Raw genomic sequence first — 15,308 nt, forward strand, 5'->3', positions numbered from 1 at the left:
CATCACAGGCCTTGTGCTTTAAAAATTGTAAGCAAAGTAGATTTTAAACATAGGATGCAAAACAGTTCGTTTTTATCTAAATTTTTATCCTTAGAAATATAGGGGGAAAGAGATGCATTGGATTAAAGTCACTGGATGAATTTATTTCCTCTTTTAGTGGGTATGTTCCTAGTTTGGTGAGAAGTGGTAGAGGAGTCTGTGTCAGAAATGGAAGCTAAGGCACTGAGGTTGACATGGCCAAGTCACACTCAACAGCAAAATACAAACACATGTAATGAATTTGTTCATCATTGGAATGGGGATTGGTCTTTAACACAAAAAAGCAAGTTTACTTTCAGAGACCCAAAGTCAGTGATGTACTCTGAGGCAACATCTACCCTATCCAGGACTGTCTAACTGAGCTCTCTCAGCAATGCTTAGTATATATCCTGCCTTTGTGCAGTCCAGTAAGGTAGACATTAGCCATTAGCCAAATGTTGCTACAAAACACTTAAAGTATGGTTAGTGTGACTGAGTCACAAAACGTGCAGTATGTAATGAAATGTTTCAGCATTTAGATTCCAACAGACAAACATGGATTCTATTGCATTGTAGAAGGGCTCTACAAAATTCTGTATGTTATAGAGCAGAATGAAATCAGCAGAGGAAAATCTTGGCAATGAGTGTGCTGGTCATTGGAGCAGGGGATGATACCTCTAGGGAAATTTTGAGTCCGGATCTCCTTTATTTTGGGGTCACAAATGAAAAAGTGGGCTCAGTGTGACAAGAACCAGTCCATCTTTGATGCTTAGATTTACTTTTCTTTTCATCACCGTATCATTGGGCTTATTTCTAATTCCTTATTTTTTCTTTGATTTACAGTTCCTTGACAAGCAGTCTGTGACCTGTCCCTTCTCTTTGTGTAAGTAAAAGTGGTTTCCTTACATTTTCAAAAGGTGTCAGATTTGGAAAATGTTGGTGTTTGTTGGCATTTTTAGTGAATTTTGTGTGGTTTCTCTTGCTGTTATAGTGTGCATTAGCTTCTTTCGTGTTTAGCATTGATGGCGTTGGTGGTAGCAGTGAGTTGCCTTCCAGGGCGAGGCTGGAAAGACCCGAGGGGCCAACACTTTACTTTTATAAAGACAGTCCTTCACTTGGCTGCAGCTGCTGTTTGCAGAAGTCACTGCTCTTGGAAACTACAGCTTACATTCTTCAGTCAGGACAGCAGCAACAGTTGGGCTTTTGCTACACTGACCATCAATGAGCAATTCTTTATTCTTCAGTTATGCATGCATCTTTAGGGCTAGTAGTTTCTAGCTCTTAGATCAGAGCTTTCTGTTATTTATTAATGGAATTTCTACCATCCTTTCACCAAAAGTACAAGACTGAAAAGAAAATAAGTTAGAATTTGTTTAAAGATTATAAACAGATTATAAATACTACAGCAGAAAAAATAAATTCAGGATTCATGTGAACCAAGAGGTGTTTGGGGGGTGCTTTCTTTCTTTCTTCCTTTTCTTTTTTCTTTCTTTCTTTTTTTTTTTTGAGAAAATATGGAGAGACATTTAGGAAAAAAGTAATAAACTTGCTTTCAGGTTCATATAAAAAAATGTTATATAAAGCCCAAACTAGGCCACACCAAGTGGGTTTGTGTAGATTTTACATTAAGCTATTTGAATGTGGGTCTGGGTCAAGAACCCAAGCAATCAGTCACCCAAAGCGACACCACCTGAGAGGGTCTATAAGTAGTAAGGGTCACCTAATGTGGTCAGTAATGCTCGGCGTTCTTGTGGCCACGTGTCACTGTGGTGAGTGCTGTCCCTTATTTACAACAGTATCTTTCTACACTGCTTTTCACTCTAAGATATTTCTTTTACTGTCACCATTTGCACAGAAAGGAGGTTCATATGGTTGTCTCACTCTGTGTGGATTCCAGGAATATTTCCCAGAAGCCAGTGGCAAATAGATTTTGGGGAGCAGAATTTCCCAGGATGCTAAAACTCAGGTCTGCCCTAACAGTGTATTTGACAGAGGAGGGGGATTGATTAAACTTCCCCAAAGACTGGACTGCTGCTGTGTATAATGCATTTTTACAACAGGGGTAGGTCCTACCTGCTCTTGACAAGTCTCTTGATTCCATATTCTCTGTGCAGATAGAGCGGATCTGCAAGTGCTTTGGAGGATGTTAAGGTGTGTGATTATGGCTACCACTTTATACTCACTAAGTCACCCAACACTGTGTATTGCTAGTCCTCTGACTGGCAAATCATTTCTGTTACAATCCTTTTGTATAAAAACAGTTCACATAATAGCTCTGCGTTAGACAAGACATTAATCCTCACATCACCGGGATGAGTCAGCACGGTGCACTTCTGCCCGCCTGGCTCAGCTATTATGACATTAGCTGTATATGGCAAGCTTTAGACACAAGCAGTACTAGGGACCGTGTCCCTGATTAGAAGTTGAGGGGGAGGCCTTTGAGATAAAAACCATAATTGAATGGCTACCCTTGGCTCAAAACAGAGTGTGACACTCGTTCTATTCTATACCAACCACCAGTCAAGCAGCTTCTAGGAAAATTAAGTGTTTCACCCAGTGATAAGACTGGGAGAAAGTTCTGTAGTGAGCTGATAATCCATTCATGTCCTCATGACCTCTTCCTTCCCTTGGGCCAAGCTTCATGCTTGCTTGGATTGTTCCAAATCCCAAGGCTGCCCATATGTCAACAGGCTCACAGGGCCTGTGACAGTTCTGCTGTCCTCACTTGCCCCATGGGCACAGCTGATGGCTCCAGGGTGGTGTCCCAGAAGCCCATGAAAAGGAAAAGAAAATTTCCTTTGGAACAATTCAGAACATTATATCCCCAGTGCTTCTAGTTCCAAATAGCGCTTTAATGGTCTCTAGACAGGTGCAAAATACAACCCATCCAACCTCCCCTCTTTGGCACTCCCTTTAGTCCAGTGTCCCAGTCCAGATTTCAATGGGAACTGAATAGATTCCAGGCACTACCCCAAGATTTTTCTGTTCCATTCCTTTTAAACAGAAACAAAGAGAAATCCTCTATCACCTGCCACCCTGTCTTGAAGCAGGAGGCACAGACTTGCCCCATTTGGGAAATCCAGTTGGTGTGAGGTCTGTGTGCACTATAGACTGTGATCCATCACCAGCATAGAAATCTTTCAGCATTGAGAACTGAATCGTTTTCTTCCTGGTGATATTCTCAGTAAAAATGAAGTTCCTCCATCAAAGCACCCATCCCTCACTCTAGCTGCCCTCTGTGATAACCATCACTAAGCAACTTACTGTTGGAATCATCAGCCTCCATTAGATTACTAATACTTTCCTATCATGCTCTTACTTGACTTAGTTTCTACTATCAGGCATAGATCTTTATATAAATTTTAATTAACAAACAATTATAAAATGCTAGTTGTCATGCTTGGTTCAGATAACTCCAAGATAAGTAAGAAATGCTTCCTGGTACAAAGAATCTCACACTATAATATGTGAGATAAATAAGGCAAAAAGACTGTACCATGTGATAGGCACTGAAATGCAAGTGCATGCAAAACATATTGAGAATGAGAAAGGAGTACCTGCTTAGACATGAGAAGATTCCATATAATATTTTAGAGTTGAAAGGATAAAATTTAGTTTACCGTGTTGATGTGGAATAAGGGAAAGAGAAAGAGGATCATAATCGGGGAAAAAACTAAGTATTTAAAAAGTCAAGAGACAGCTGACTGGCATTTGATTTAGTAGTTCAAATGCTGGCTAGGATGCCCGTGTCTCATACTGGGTTCAATTCCTAAGATGCCTAGGTCTCATTGGATTCAATTTCCACTTTTACTTACTGTGGATATGCACCCTGGGGAGAGTGATGATGGTTAAAGTACTTGGGTCCTTATCACTTATATGTTTCCAGCTCCTGGCTTCAATTTGGCCCAGTCCCAGCTGCTAGAGGCACTGGGATGTGAACCAGCATTTAGGAACTCTCTCTTAATCACCCTACCTCTCAAAAAAAAAAAATAAGGAGAAATGCCAAGTGACATCCCTATTGAGGGGCTGAGTAGCTTGGTGGCTGAAGCATGGTTGTTGAAAGAGGAACATGAGAGCTGGGGTTGGAGTAGACTGCAGAGAACCATCTGTGCCATGCAAAAGAGATGGACCTGCTGCAGCAGATTCAAGGAGGCTTTGAAGAATTCCAGCAGATTTATGATGCAAAAAGAGTACTCTGGTGACAGAAGCGTTGACTGGCTGAGAATAGAAAGACCAGGTCAAAGGTGAAAACCAAGGACCTGAACTGTGCAGTAGGGGTGGAATGGAGAGGAGAAGCTATTCGGTGGTGCTGTCATAGGCTTGAACATTTGCATAATTCTAACATATCTTGGTCAACTGCATAATCTTTGCCCTCTAGGAGAAAGGCTGATACTTTGTGTGGCCAAATTTCAGACTAAAATGCTTTCTTATGGTAACTTCACTGGAGATGTTGATTTGAATCTATTCCCTGTCACTATTCCCTGGTCCGTGGGCAGTTGACGGCGGGTGTTATCTCTGTCCTTGGTGGGTTTGGCATGGGAGCAAGGCAGATAAAGAGGAGATATTTGCTGTCCTGCTTTTCTCCTCTATCACCTGGAAAGAAACTGTTTCTTAATAACATCCCCAAAGTCAATCAATGCTCCAATTTCCTATCATTTTCCCATTGCTGCCTTTTTTTCTAAGCAGAATTTCCAAGCCATTGAACTGAATTGCAACTTATGCACAGCCGGGTGTTGAAACAATTCAGGATATTCATTCCTTCTCTCTGAATTAGAGTTCACCATAAGTGTGCTTTTCTCTTGTTCACTTTGGGCTGCCAGGACAGTTTAAAGGAAAATTTCCGCAGCTTCTGTTTCATGTACCCTGTTCTCTTTTGTAAATGAAAGGTTGTGCGTGGGTGTGTTTAAGTCTTCTCTATATTGCTCTCTGGAGAAAGGCTTGAGAAGATGAACAAGACAAGGAATAGGGACCTACTGAAAGTCTAGGTCCCCCAGTGACCTGAGTGCAGAACGTAGGCTGGTGATCAGATGGTCAATTATGTGTTTGTCAAAACACAGTGGGCTGCATTCCAGACTGCCAGCTTTGGAGGCCCAACTTCTGCCAACCAAATGTCATCTGGGAACATGCAACACTGGGCACTGTGAAGGAGTTTGAAATAGACCATGCCACAGCCAACCTACTGCCAGTCTTATAGCACCAATATGGCATGCACAGCCGGGCCCCATGTTTCAGAGCTCAGGAATTCACTGTGCTAAATTCAAGAGGTCAGATGGGTTCATGTTTTCAAAGCCTGTGTTCTCTGCTTTGAACACTGTGACTTGCTCCTCAGCAATTTCCAAAAGATTTTTCCAGGCACATTTCTGTAGAAATGACTCTTTTTGTGAGGTTGTGAAAGCCTTGTGAATGTCCCAGAAAGGAGGAAAAAATAAATAAATAAACGTGCTCTGACAATGACCGTGATTCTGAGAGAGGGATTCCAACTCTGGGGAAATTACATTAAAGGTGCAGAGCTTTTTAAAATATCAGGAACCACCTTGGCAACTTATAAAAAGCAGAAGGGCTTTGCCTATTTTATAAAGTGATTTGCATATACCTGCATAAATAATGTCCCCACCTGTACTTTTATGCATTTAGGTTGAATAAATTAAATTCAGTGATCTTTAAAATATTCACTGTCTTTCATTGCTCAGATACCAGTTTCAGGACTTGTGCTTCTCATTGTTTTCCTGTGGTAGTAGTGCAGTGTTTGTGTGTGTGTGTGTGTGTGTGTGTGTGTGTGTGTGTGTTTCTGGTCTTTAGACTAATTCAGAGAATAAAAACACTCTGCAGGCCAATATACCATAATCAGAAACATTATCTCCCTCAGGTGGTATTTTTCTTAGCCTTTCTACCTATCGGGCCATGTGTTCCATGTATTTTTCATAAGGGAAAGTTGGAAAGTAAATGTAAACATAGAACACAATTAGATTAAGCTCTTCTACCTATACGTAAGCCCTGCTCTGCATGGATGCATGCCTCAGGAAACTCTCACAGTAACCTTTCTTTTTTTTGGCAACTGCCACAACCCCTTTAGGAACCATCTAGCTACTACCCCATATCAATTGCAAATTGAGCCTTCCAGTCTAAACCTGGTCAGTAGGACAGCTTCACCCACAGTCATCCAGTAAGTTATGATTAAGTATTTACTATGTACAAGGATAATTAAAACATACATGTAGGGGCAATATTTAATGTAGTGGTTTAGACATTTGTATATCAAATTGGATTGCCTGGGTTAAAATCCTAACTTTAAGTTTTGGCTCCACTTTCCTGGTATGCAGACCCCAAGGGGTAATAGTGACAGATGTAATATTTGGGTTTCTGCCACCACATGGGAAACCTGGACTGAGTTCCATGTGTATATGTGTGTCTTCTCCCCAAGTAAACTTAACTTTTTTTTTTAAGATTAATGTGTTTTTATTTGGAAAGCAGATTTATAGAGAGACAGAGACAAAGACCTTCTGTCTATTGACTCACTCTCCAAGTGGCAGCACAGCAGAAGCTGAGCCCATCTGGAGTCAGGAGCGGGAGCTACTTTGAGGTCTCCAACATGGGTGCAGAGTCCCAAGGCTTTGGGCCATCCTTTACTGCCTTCACAGGCCACAGGCATGGAGCTGGATGGGAAGTGGAGCAACCTGGACATGTATTGGCACCCATATGGGATCTCAGTGTGCAATACAAGGATTTAGCCCTCAAGATATTGCCCTGGGCCCTAAAAGTTTTAAAAAACAAAAAATCTAGAACATAGCCTTTGAGTGCTTTTCAGGGATCTAATAGTACAATCAATGAATAAGTTCTAAAAGGTATGATACAATCCAGGAAGCACTATAGGATTTCATCCATAAACCTTGAGAGCTGGAAAGTTTCATTTAAAATATGATTCAGCTGTGTCTTGAGAAGTTGCCAGAATATAAAAAGAGTGAAAAATAAGATACTGATATTATAAGAAAATCATTGGAATATTTGAGGCAGTCCATAAATACTACCATTCTCCCCGACCCATAAACAAAACCTGGTGAAAATAACACAGAAGTACTGATAGCTGGAGAACCAACATTTTTGATAAACATTTTCTGAAGGATATAGCTTTTGTGAGAAGCAAAACAGCTGTCCCAAGTCCCTTGTCTACACTCTAAATTTTGGAAGAGCCTGCATAAGGGCAACTAGTTTGCTTCTTTTATAAGAACAATACTTACACAGGTCATCAGCTCCCACTATTGTAAGTAGAAAAAGGAAAGAAAAAGAGGCTAAGTTTCTGTACTTAAAATGTGGATAATTTGTTCTGCCTCATTGAGAAATTGTGGGCCAATATCTGTCTTCCCAATAGGATGACTCACCTCTAGGGAAATACAAATATACCTAATGAGGCAAAAGATAGAAGTGAAAACTTGGAATCTTCAGTCTGGATGCTAGGAGTAAGAAAGGAACATTCTCATCAAAACTAAAACCCATAGTCTTGGAACCAAGAGAGGAAGACCACTAATGCACATCTTTAGAGGCAGCAAATGATGGCTCAAGTCCTAGGGTCACTGCCACCTATTTTGGAGACTCAAATTGGGTTCCTAGCTTCTGGTTTTAGTTTGGCATAGCCTGGTTATTTCTGGCATGTGGAGACTGAACCAGTAGTCAAATCTGTCTCTCTCTGTCTCCCCATCTCTCTTTTCTGCCCTCCCACCAACCTCCCTTCCTTTCTCTATCTCTGTACCTTTTTAATAAGATGAAAATAAATAAAAAGTTATTTAAAGCATGGGAATTATATAAAATCTTGGGAACAGATTTTAGTCAACAGAGTTAAGCAATTAGGGTGGAAATGAAAGTGACTGTGAAGGGATTCTTTTTTTCATTGGTATGTATTTATTATTTGAAAGAGTTTGAGAAAAAGAGAGAGATCTTCCATCTACTGATTTACTCCCTAATAGCTGCAATGGCTGGGGCTGCGGTAGGTCAAAGCCAAGAGCTAGGAGCTCCACTCAGTCTGCATATGGCAGAGGTCCCAAGTGCTTGGATCATTTTCCACTGCCTTCTCCAGGAACACTAGTAGGACACAGGATCAAAAGTGGAGCAGGGATTCGAAAAAGTGTTCATATGGAATGCCCACCATGCCACAATGTTGGCTCTGAAAGGAAACCATTCTGTAGCTTGACTAAATTTGTACCCACACAAATCAGTATATACAGGTGCACATAAAACTGATGAAACCTGAATAAATTAGATAGATTGTACCAATGTCAGTTTCTTTTTATAATAATCTAATGCAATTATGTAAAATTATCACTGGGAAAAACTGAGTGAATAAAATAACGGATTAGCCATATTACCTCTTATCATCTATGTTAATCTACAATTATTTTGAGATTAAGAAATTTTAAAAAGAAAGCAAGAGATCATGAAATGTTATGGTGGTGAGTGATAATGAAGGCACAAAAATAGCTCTGGAAAGATGAGTAAGAAAACTATCAATGTAGACCATATAAGAGATATACTAGGATAGTAACAGTAAGTACAGAACAAAAGTAAGCAAAAACTGAGAGAAATTTCAGAGTTAAAATATACACAAGAACTCTATATGGATTGGTGATGGAAGATGAGAGAAGTGGTGATTGTGACTCTTAGCTTTTGGCATCTAAAACAGGATGTTGGACACTGCCATTCAAAGTTACAGCACAAGGACGCTGAGGTGGAAGATACATTTTATGCTCTGTTTTTGAGATATTGAAGGTGTTTTGATTTATAAATGTGAGTATATTGAATAGACTTGGGAATATATGTAGCTAGGCTTCAAACATAAAACAGAAGCTGGAGATACCAACTCGGGGCAACCAACATACAGTGGCAATGAAACTGTTGACATTGCCAATGGATAGGGTTAAATTGAGAAGCAGGCATACACTGGGGACCAAGGGACTCTTTATATTTATTCAGCTTCTACAACTGCTAAGTGCCCTCAGAAAAAGCAACTAAAATGGTCGTGGGGAAAATCAGAGTTTCAGAGACAGTGGAAAGCATTAGTTAATGACTAATTATTGTTGATCTAAGCCAATGCCTAGTCATTGAAATGGTAGTAACAGTATCTTGTTTGCAGTGGAATGAGGAGAGAATGAGTGCAGACAGCTGTTAGAAGTTTTACTGTGAAGGAAAGCAAGATGAGTTGCAGTAATAATTTAATATAGAAAGTGGTCTAAAGAAGGCTGGAAATTGGTGTTTTCTGTTTATGAAAAGATCAGTAGAGAGGAACTGTTCATTGTGCAGGATAGAGAAGAATACATGGAATATTTGTCAGTAAAGGATTCCTAATAAGTTAGAGAGATGGAATCTTGAATATAATTGAGCAATAGAAAATGGGCACCTCTTCTGCTGCATTTCAAGAATCAGTAAAAGAACAGATGTAAGCCCATGTGTAAATTTGGTACTAGTAAGTTAAGAGGTCTCCCAACAATGGCTTCTAAGGGTCTTGGTGAAAGTAAGTGGTGATGAGATGTGATGAAAGTAGAGGTTTGAGTAAATTAGACATAAAATTGATCAAAGGATTGTAAGATATGCCTGAGCAGTGTGGAAAGAAAGGAAGGATGTGAAACACCAAAAAAAAGTACAAGGAAACTGATTATCTTGTGGAAGACTAAGAAGCAGATAGTCCCTGTTATGCAAGGGAGCTCCTGTTTGAAGTGGATAACCAAGCCTCTATCCCATCAACCTCCAAAACTAGCATCCAGATTGACACATACACCACAGTGCTAGAGATTAATTACAATGTAAGAAAAGACATGAAGAGGATCTAGAGAAAGTAGATGTTCCTAATCTCTGAGAGGAGTGGAGTCCTTTGATCAGACTAATTGTAAGCATCATGAAAATGGTAGCTTAGAAAGAGGTGGCAGCAGTGATGGAGTTTCCCTATTTGAGCACATGGCAATCTGCTGGATTCCCTGTAGGAAATGCCATTAAGACCATTTGACTCAAAAATAAATTGCACATACATCTGGGGTAAAATTTAGCAGCTGTTGAGCAAAACAGCTGCATTTTTTTAACTATTTACTTCTTTCATGATTCTATAATTCATACTTATTGTAAAATATTGGGAAAGTATAGAGTAAGGGGAAAACATCCTAATCCTACTACACAGAAACAGCTATTAGCAAGTTTTATATCCCTATCAGCACATTTCTGTATACATAGCATTATAAGGTTGCATCCTATTTTTTGAACTCAGTATTTTAGAATAAAAATTTCTAGTATCATCACAAACTCTTTATAAAATGTCTGACTAATGTTCCATTATGTAAAATCCCCAGAATTTAACATATGGTCTAACCTGTAGTCTATATAGATATTTAGATTTCTTTCAAGTATTTGGAAAATTATATTTTTAAATATTTTAAAGTAAAAATCGTGATGTATCACCTCAGGTTGTCAACTTGTAGGAAACTTGAAGCAGACAGTGATGTCATCCATCAAGAAATTGCTCAGGCAGTGATGTCACCCTATTAAGAGAGATAATAATTTCTGAAGACTATAAAAATTATACTGGAATCTTAAAGTTGTTGTTCTAGGGTTACTAAAACTTTTTTTTTTTGCTCTAAAGAAAGGTTTCTAACTAAAATTCTAACAGGTATCCCCTTGATTTTCTTTGACTTTGTTATAATGATGCTATATATAAAGAACAAAGCCAACTCCATTCAAATTCCCAAGCAAGAGATAACCACTATTAACACATGGAAAATGTATTTCCATATAAACCTGTATCTGCCTTATTTTCTTTCTTTCTCTTTATCTTTTTCCTTCCATAACAGAAGGAAAAACTATGTGCTGTTTTTTAATCTGCTCTTTTCATTTAAAATTGTAATAGTCATTTTTCCATATTAACAAACGCATATCTATGTTATCTGTTTTGCGTAATCCAAGCTGTAGTCTGGTATATAGATTGTTTATTGACCCAATCACTTTTGATAGACATTCAGGGTATTTTGGGGTTTCTTTTTATTACTAACCAGTGATACTATAGCTATATTTACATACATGCGCATGCATTTTTACAATGTGCACACCTGATTATTTCCTTAGGACAAATTTTGAGTAGTAGAACTGTCACAGTAAAATGTATATATTGGTAAAATGTCTTCAAATGAAGTTGTATCAGTCTATAACTCCACCAACAAAGAGAGACTACTCGTTTCTCTTCATTTTTGTTAATTCTGTTTGTCAAATGTAATTTTTGCCATGCACATGAATATTTTTATATTGGAAGTACAGAATGCATTCTCTAGGCATAAAACTAAGGTCTGAAAATCCTTTAAGAAAAGGAAATTAATTTTATTGCATGAAAATTAAAATTTCTATGGTAGACAAAAATTTTTCAACCAGGAAAAAGTATTTGTGATGTATCTCAGTCAACACTAAAAGATTAATAGCAAGATAAAGATTCAGAAAGGACAAATGAGCAGACTAGCAAGTGTTTAGCTGCTTCATCTCCTTTATGTTTGTATGTTGTTTATTTATTTGAGAAACAGGGTTACTGACAGAGATGCGAACACAAAGAGAGATTATCTGTTTGCTGGTTTAACCCCAAATAGCCTGATGAAAAGTAGAAACTTCTTCAGTGGGCCTGGGCACTTCCAGGCCATCTTCCACTGCTTTCCAACACCATTTTCAGGGAGCTGGATCGAAAGTGGAGCTGCCAGGATGTGAACCAGTGCCCAAATGGGATGCCAGTATTGTAGGCAGTAGCTTAACCCACTATACTGTAATGATGACCCTGTCATCATCCACTTTTTACAGCAAAGGCTGTACCCTTGAAATCCATTGATGTCATCTCATCCTCTGCTTCTTAGGCTAGAAAGGTGACATTCACCTTTGGGAGAGCATGGTGGGAAACAAAGTACAAGATGGGGTCCTAAGCAGTTTCCAAGTGATCCGTGTAACATTAGTACTTCTCCAGATTGTATATATATATAATGGTGTGGGGTTTTTTTTTTTTCGTATTATCATCTCCCTGCACTAAAGATAAATTGTTACCCACGTGAATGTAAAGCTGATGAGTTACATTCTGCTGTCAGATTGCAGAACGGGACAGAAGGTAGACATACTGGCAACATTGCCTGGTCTGTCTCCAGGACAAGATGGACACTGTGCTTCTACCAGAGGTAGATAGAAATTTCTGAATGTTTTCCCAAATATGTGCTAGAGGCCATGTCATCAGTGTCCTCTACCTTTCCTCCTTCCATACTCCCATGTGTATTACTACACCCTTGATGAAATGCAGTATTTTTCAGCAACTTCAGGGGAAGTGAAAAACGCTAGAGAAGCAGAAAGGCTACACCGACACCCTCGCCCCAGGCTCCATAGTACAACTGCACTGTTAACATTCTTCCCAATGTTTTTTGTGTTTGGGGACAGGAAACATCTGAATTCTTAGCATAAGTTCTCTGAGTCTTTCAGTAAGGCAGAAGTTGTTTGAGGCTGTTCTGAGTGGGAGCTGAGACATTCCACCTTCACAAGCCATTCCCTTGCTGTGACAATGGGTGTCATGTGCACCAGGGTACTCTTTCTTCCTCTTTGTTAGAAATTGTGTACATGAAAGATGCTTCTGTCCTAAATCCTTAACAAATGTTTAGCAGGGAAGCAGAAGAAAGGTGGATGTTCTGAAGATTGTGTAGAAATCCCTTTAGGGCTAAGATGAATGAGTGGTAGAAACCAGGCCTAGTAAGTGTCTTGTTCTCTACCTAGTAATCAAATGCCCAGCAGGTGTTAGCAGGGGACTGTGAGTTGTTTCAGAACTGCCAGATACAATGTTAAAGACCAGGAGGCTGGCTCACTGTAGCCTGGGCTCAGAGTGCTGAATGCCTCACTTTCCTCCTTAATGCTCCCATCTCACACACCTGCTTCTGTAACATAGCTTGTCCTCAGAGGCCAGATGAGGACACAGTAATGATTAATGTTGACAGTTACTAATATGAGCAATTCTCACATTCTTTCTCTCCCTTCTAATCCCTAAACATGGTTGCCTAATTAATTCTGAAGTGGGAGGATAATATAAAAGATGTATATAAATACATGGGATATATATGTGTATATATATATACTATATATATATATTTTATTTATCACACATAAGCAATCTATTTGTTCAAAAACTCATTCTACTAAGTCCCTTGCAGAGGAATCCTGTACAGCAGTCCTTGCAGTAATAAAATCACTGATTCTGCTTTTCTGGATCATCTACTATATACTCTCTTTCTATAGTCACTTTATTATTATTCTTTCTTTCTAGTCTGGGTTGAGTTATTGATCACAACTCAATCATTTTTGCCCTACCAATATCCTAGAGAATCATGTCCAGATATTTATTTGGAACAAGCCAGGTTTACTCTCACTCTTCCCTAGGCTAAAATTAGTTCTATGTTTAGTTTCTTCTTATAAATTTTTAGACTTTTTGGCACAGAGAATAATTATTATCACTAATTTATAATGAATCCTGGATTTTTTTCTTGGTAAGAGAAACACATGTTTTATGATGGAAGGTGAATGAAATATATACTACAACCCTCTAATACTGTTTTTCAGTCTGGTCCTTACAAGTTTCTCAAGAACATATTAAGAGAAGGAATGGAACATTTTCACAATCAAAAAAACTTCATAAGATTCTTGCTCTTTTTTGATCCATCATAACTATGCTTGAGTAAGGTCTATATTGGTCCTTCATCAGTAGCACCCATGCACTTTCCTGCCAGTTTTGTAACTTAGTACTTTTCAGAAAACATTAGGAACAATATCGACAGTTTGAGTTTCCCAGTGTATGTGAAGTGTAAGTTGATAGGTTTCCCATTTATCCATCCTGCTTATAAGGAACCAATTTCCTCAGCATCCTTCTACCACCAATCCTGAATCTTACTCATCTAGAATATATAAAGAGGCCAGCCACTTCACAGTATGCTGCATTTTCACTACTCCATTCCAAATCTTTGATACAAGTAGAAAAAAAAAAAATCTGTAGATATCCAAAAAATGACTTCAGTTTTATGAATCCTCTTACAGGAAACCAAGAGAAATCTTAGTGATCAGTAATTAGGAGTTTATTCCAAGTGACAAAGAACTGCTACCAATTCTTTTTGAGCCATTTTAATGTTGGATTTGACTTACTTTTGGAGAATGTAGGATTGCCATGGGGCTGGCATTGTGGTACAATGGGTTAAGCTGCCGCCTGCCAAACAGCCAACCCAGATGGGTGCCACTTAATGTCCTGGCTGTTCCGCTTCCAATTCAGTTGTTTTTGTTGTTGTTGTTGTTGTTTATGGCCTGGGAAAGCAGTGAAAGTTAGTCAAAATGATCGGGGCTCCTCTCACCCTTGTGGAGACCTAAAAGAAGCTCTTGGCCTCAGGCTTAGGCCTGGCCCAGCCTCAGCAGTTGTGACCATCTGGGAAGCAAACCAGTAATGGAAGGTCTCTCTCTCTCTCTCTCTCTCTCTCTCTCTCTGCCTCTTCTTCTCTTTGTAACTCTGACTTTCAAATAAATAAATATGTTTTTGAAATAATAAAGGGTTACATTTAAATTTCAGATATTTCTTTCTAGTGCCCTAGTCCATTTGTGCTGCTATAATCAAATGCCTGAAACTGGATAAGGAATAACACACACATTAAAAAAAAGAAATACACATAAATTTATTTTTCACAGTTATGGAGGTTGGAAAGTCCAAGATAAGTTTCCAGCAGGTGTTACATCTGCTGAGGTGTGCTTTCCACTTCCAAGCCAGCGCCTCTTGGTATGTCCTCACATAGCAGAAGGTGGACTGGCCAAAGGAAAAAGGCAACCCTCTTGAACTGTTTTGGTTATGGTGCCGGTTCATAGGAGTTCTGCCCTCATGCTTCAATGACCACATAAGCCCAATTCTTATACCATGTTGGTAATTATATTTCAACATACAGACTTTGAAGGAATGTGTGATTTTTGACAATTATAATAAATCCTCACCACTCATCTCTGTTCAAGCCATGATCAAGAGACGGAGGTGTCCTTTAGAGAGAAGATGAGAGTTCTGTGTGTATGAACTTCCAAGAGACCACAGACTTTGAGATTGGAAGGGATACAAACAGAAGTCAGACAGGCACCTTAACTGCAGCAACCACCCTCAGATGAATTAGGCATTTTTTAAGAGGGAAACAAAACACAGATACTAGGTATTCATCCATTTCAAGGGCTGTGTAGGGTTTTCATTTGCTGTCATCTCTTAGCAAAATTATTTTTTTTATAAAAGTAACATGATC

At 39.0% G+C, this 15,308-nt stretch overlaps 1 protein-coding gene across 8 annotated transcripts in view; it reads left to right on the forward strand.

The window, feature by feature from the left end:
* ZBTB20 (zinc finger and BTB domain containing 20) overlaps window positions 1-15,308 on the forward strand; it is a 709,762-nt gene that overhangs the window by 545,897 nt on the left and 148,557 nt on the right. For all 8 annotated transcript variants that reach the window (XM_040980442.1, XM_040980441.1, XM_040980439.1 and 5 more), the window contains one exon: window positions 862-901. The gene's annotated coding sequence lies outside the window, so the exon portion shown is untranslated. The remainder of the gene's footprint in view (window positions 1-861; window positions 902-15,308) is intronic.

Source organism: Ochotona curzoniae, unplaced genomic scaffold, assembly GCF_017591425.1.
Source record: "Ochotona curzoniae isolate NIBS_2020 unplaced genomic scaffold, NIBS_Ocur_1.0 contig_3498, whole genome shotgun sequence".
Taxonomy (NCBI): domain Eukaryota; kingdom Metazoa; phylum Chordata; class Mammalia; order Lagomorpha; family Ochotonidae; genus Ochotona; species Ochotona curzoniae.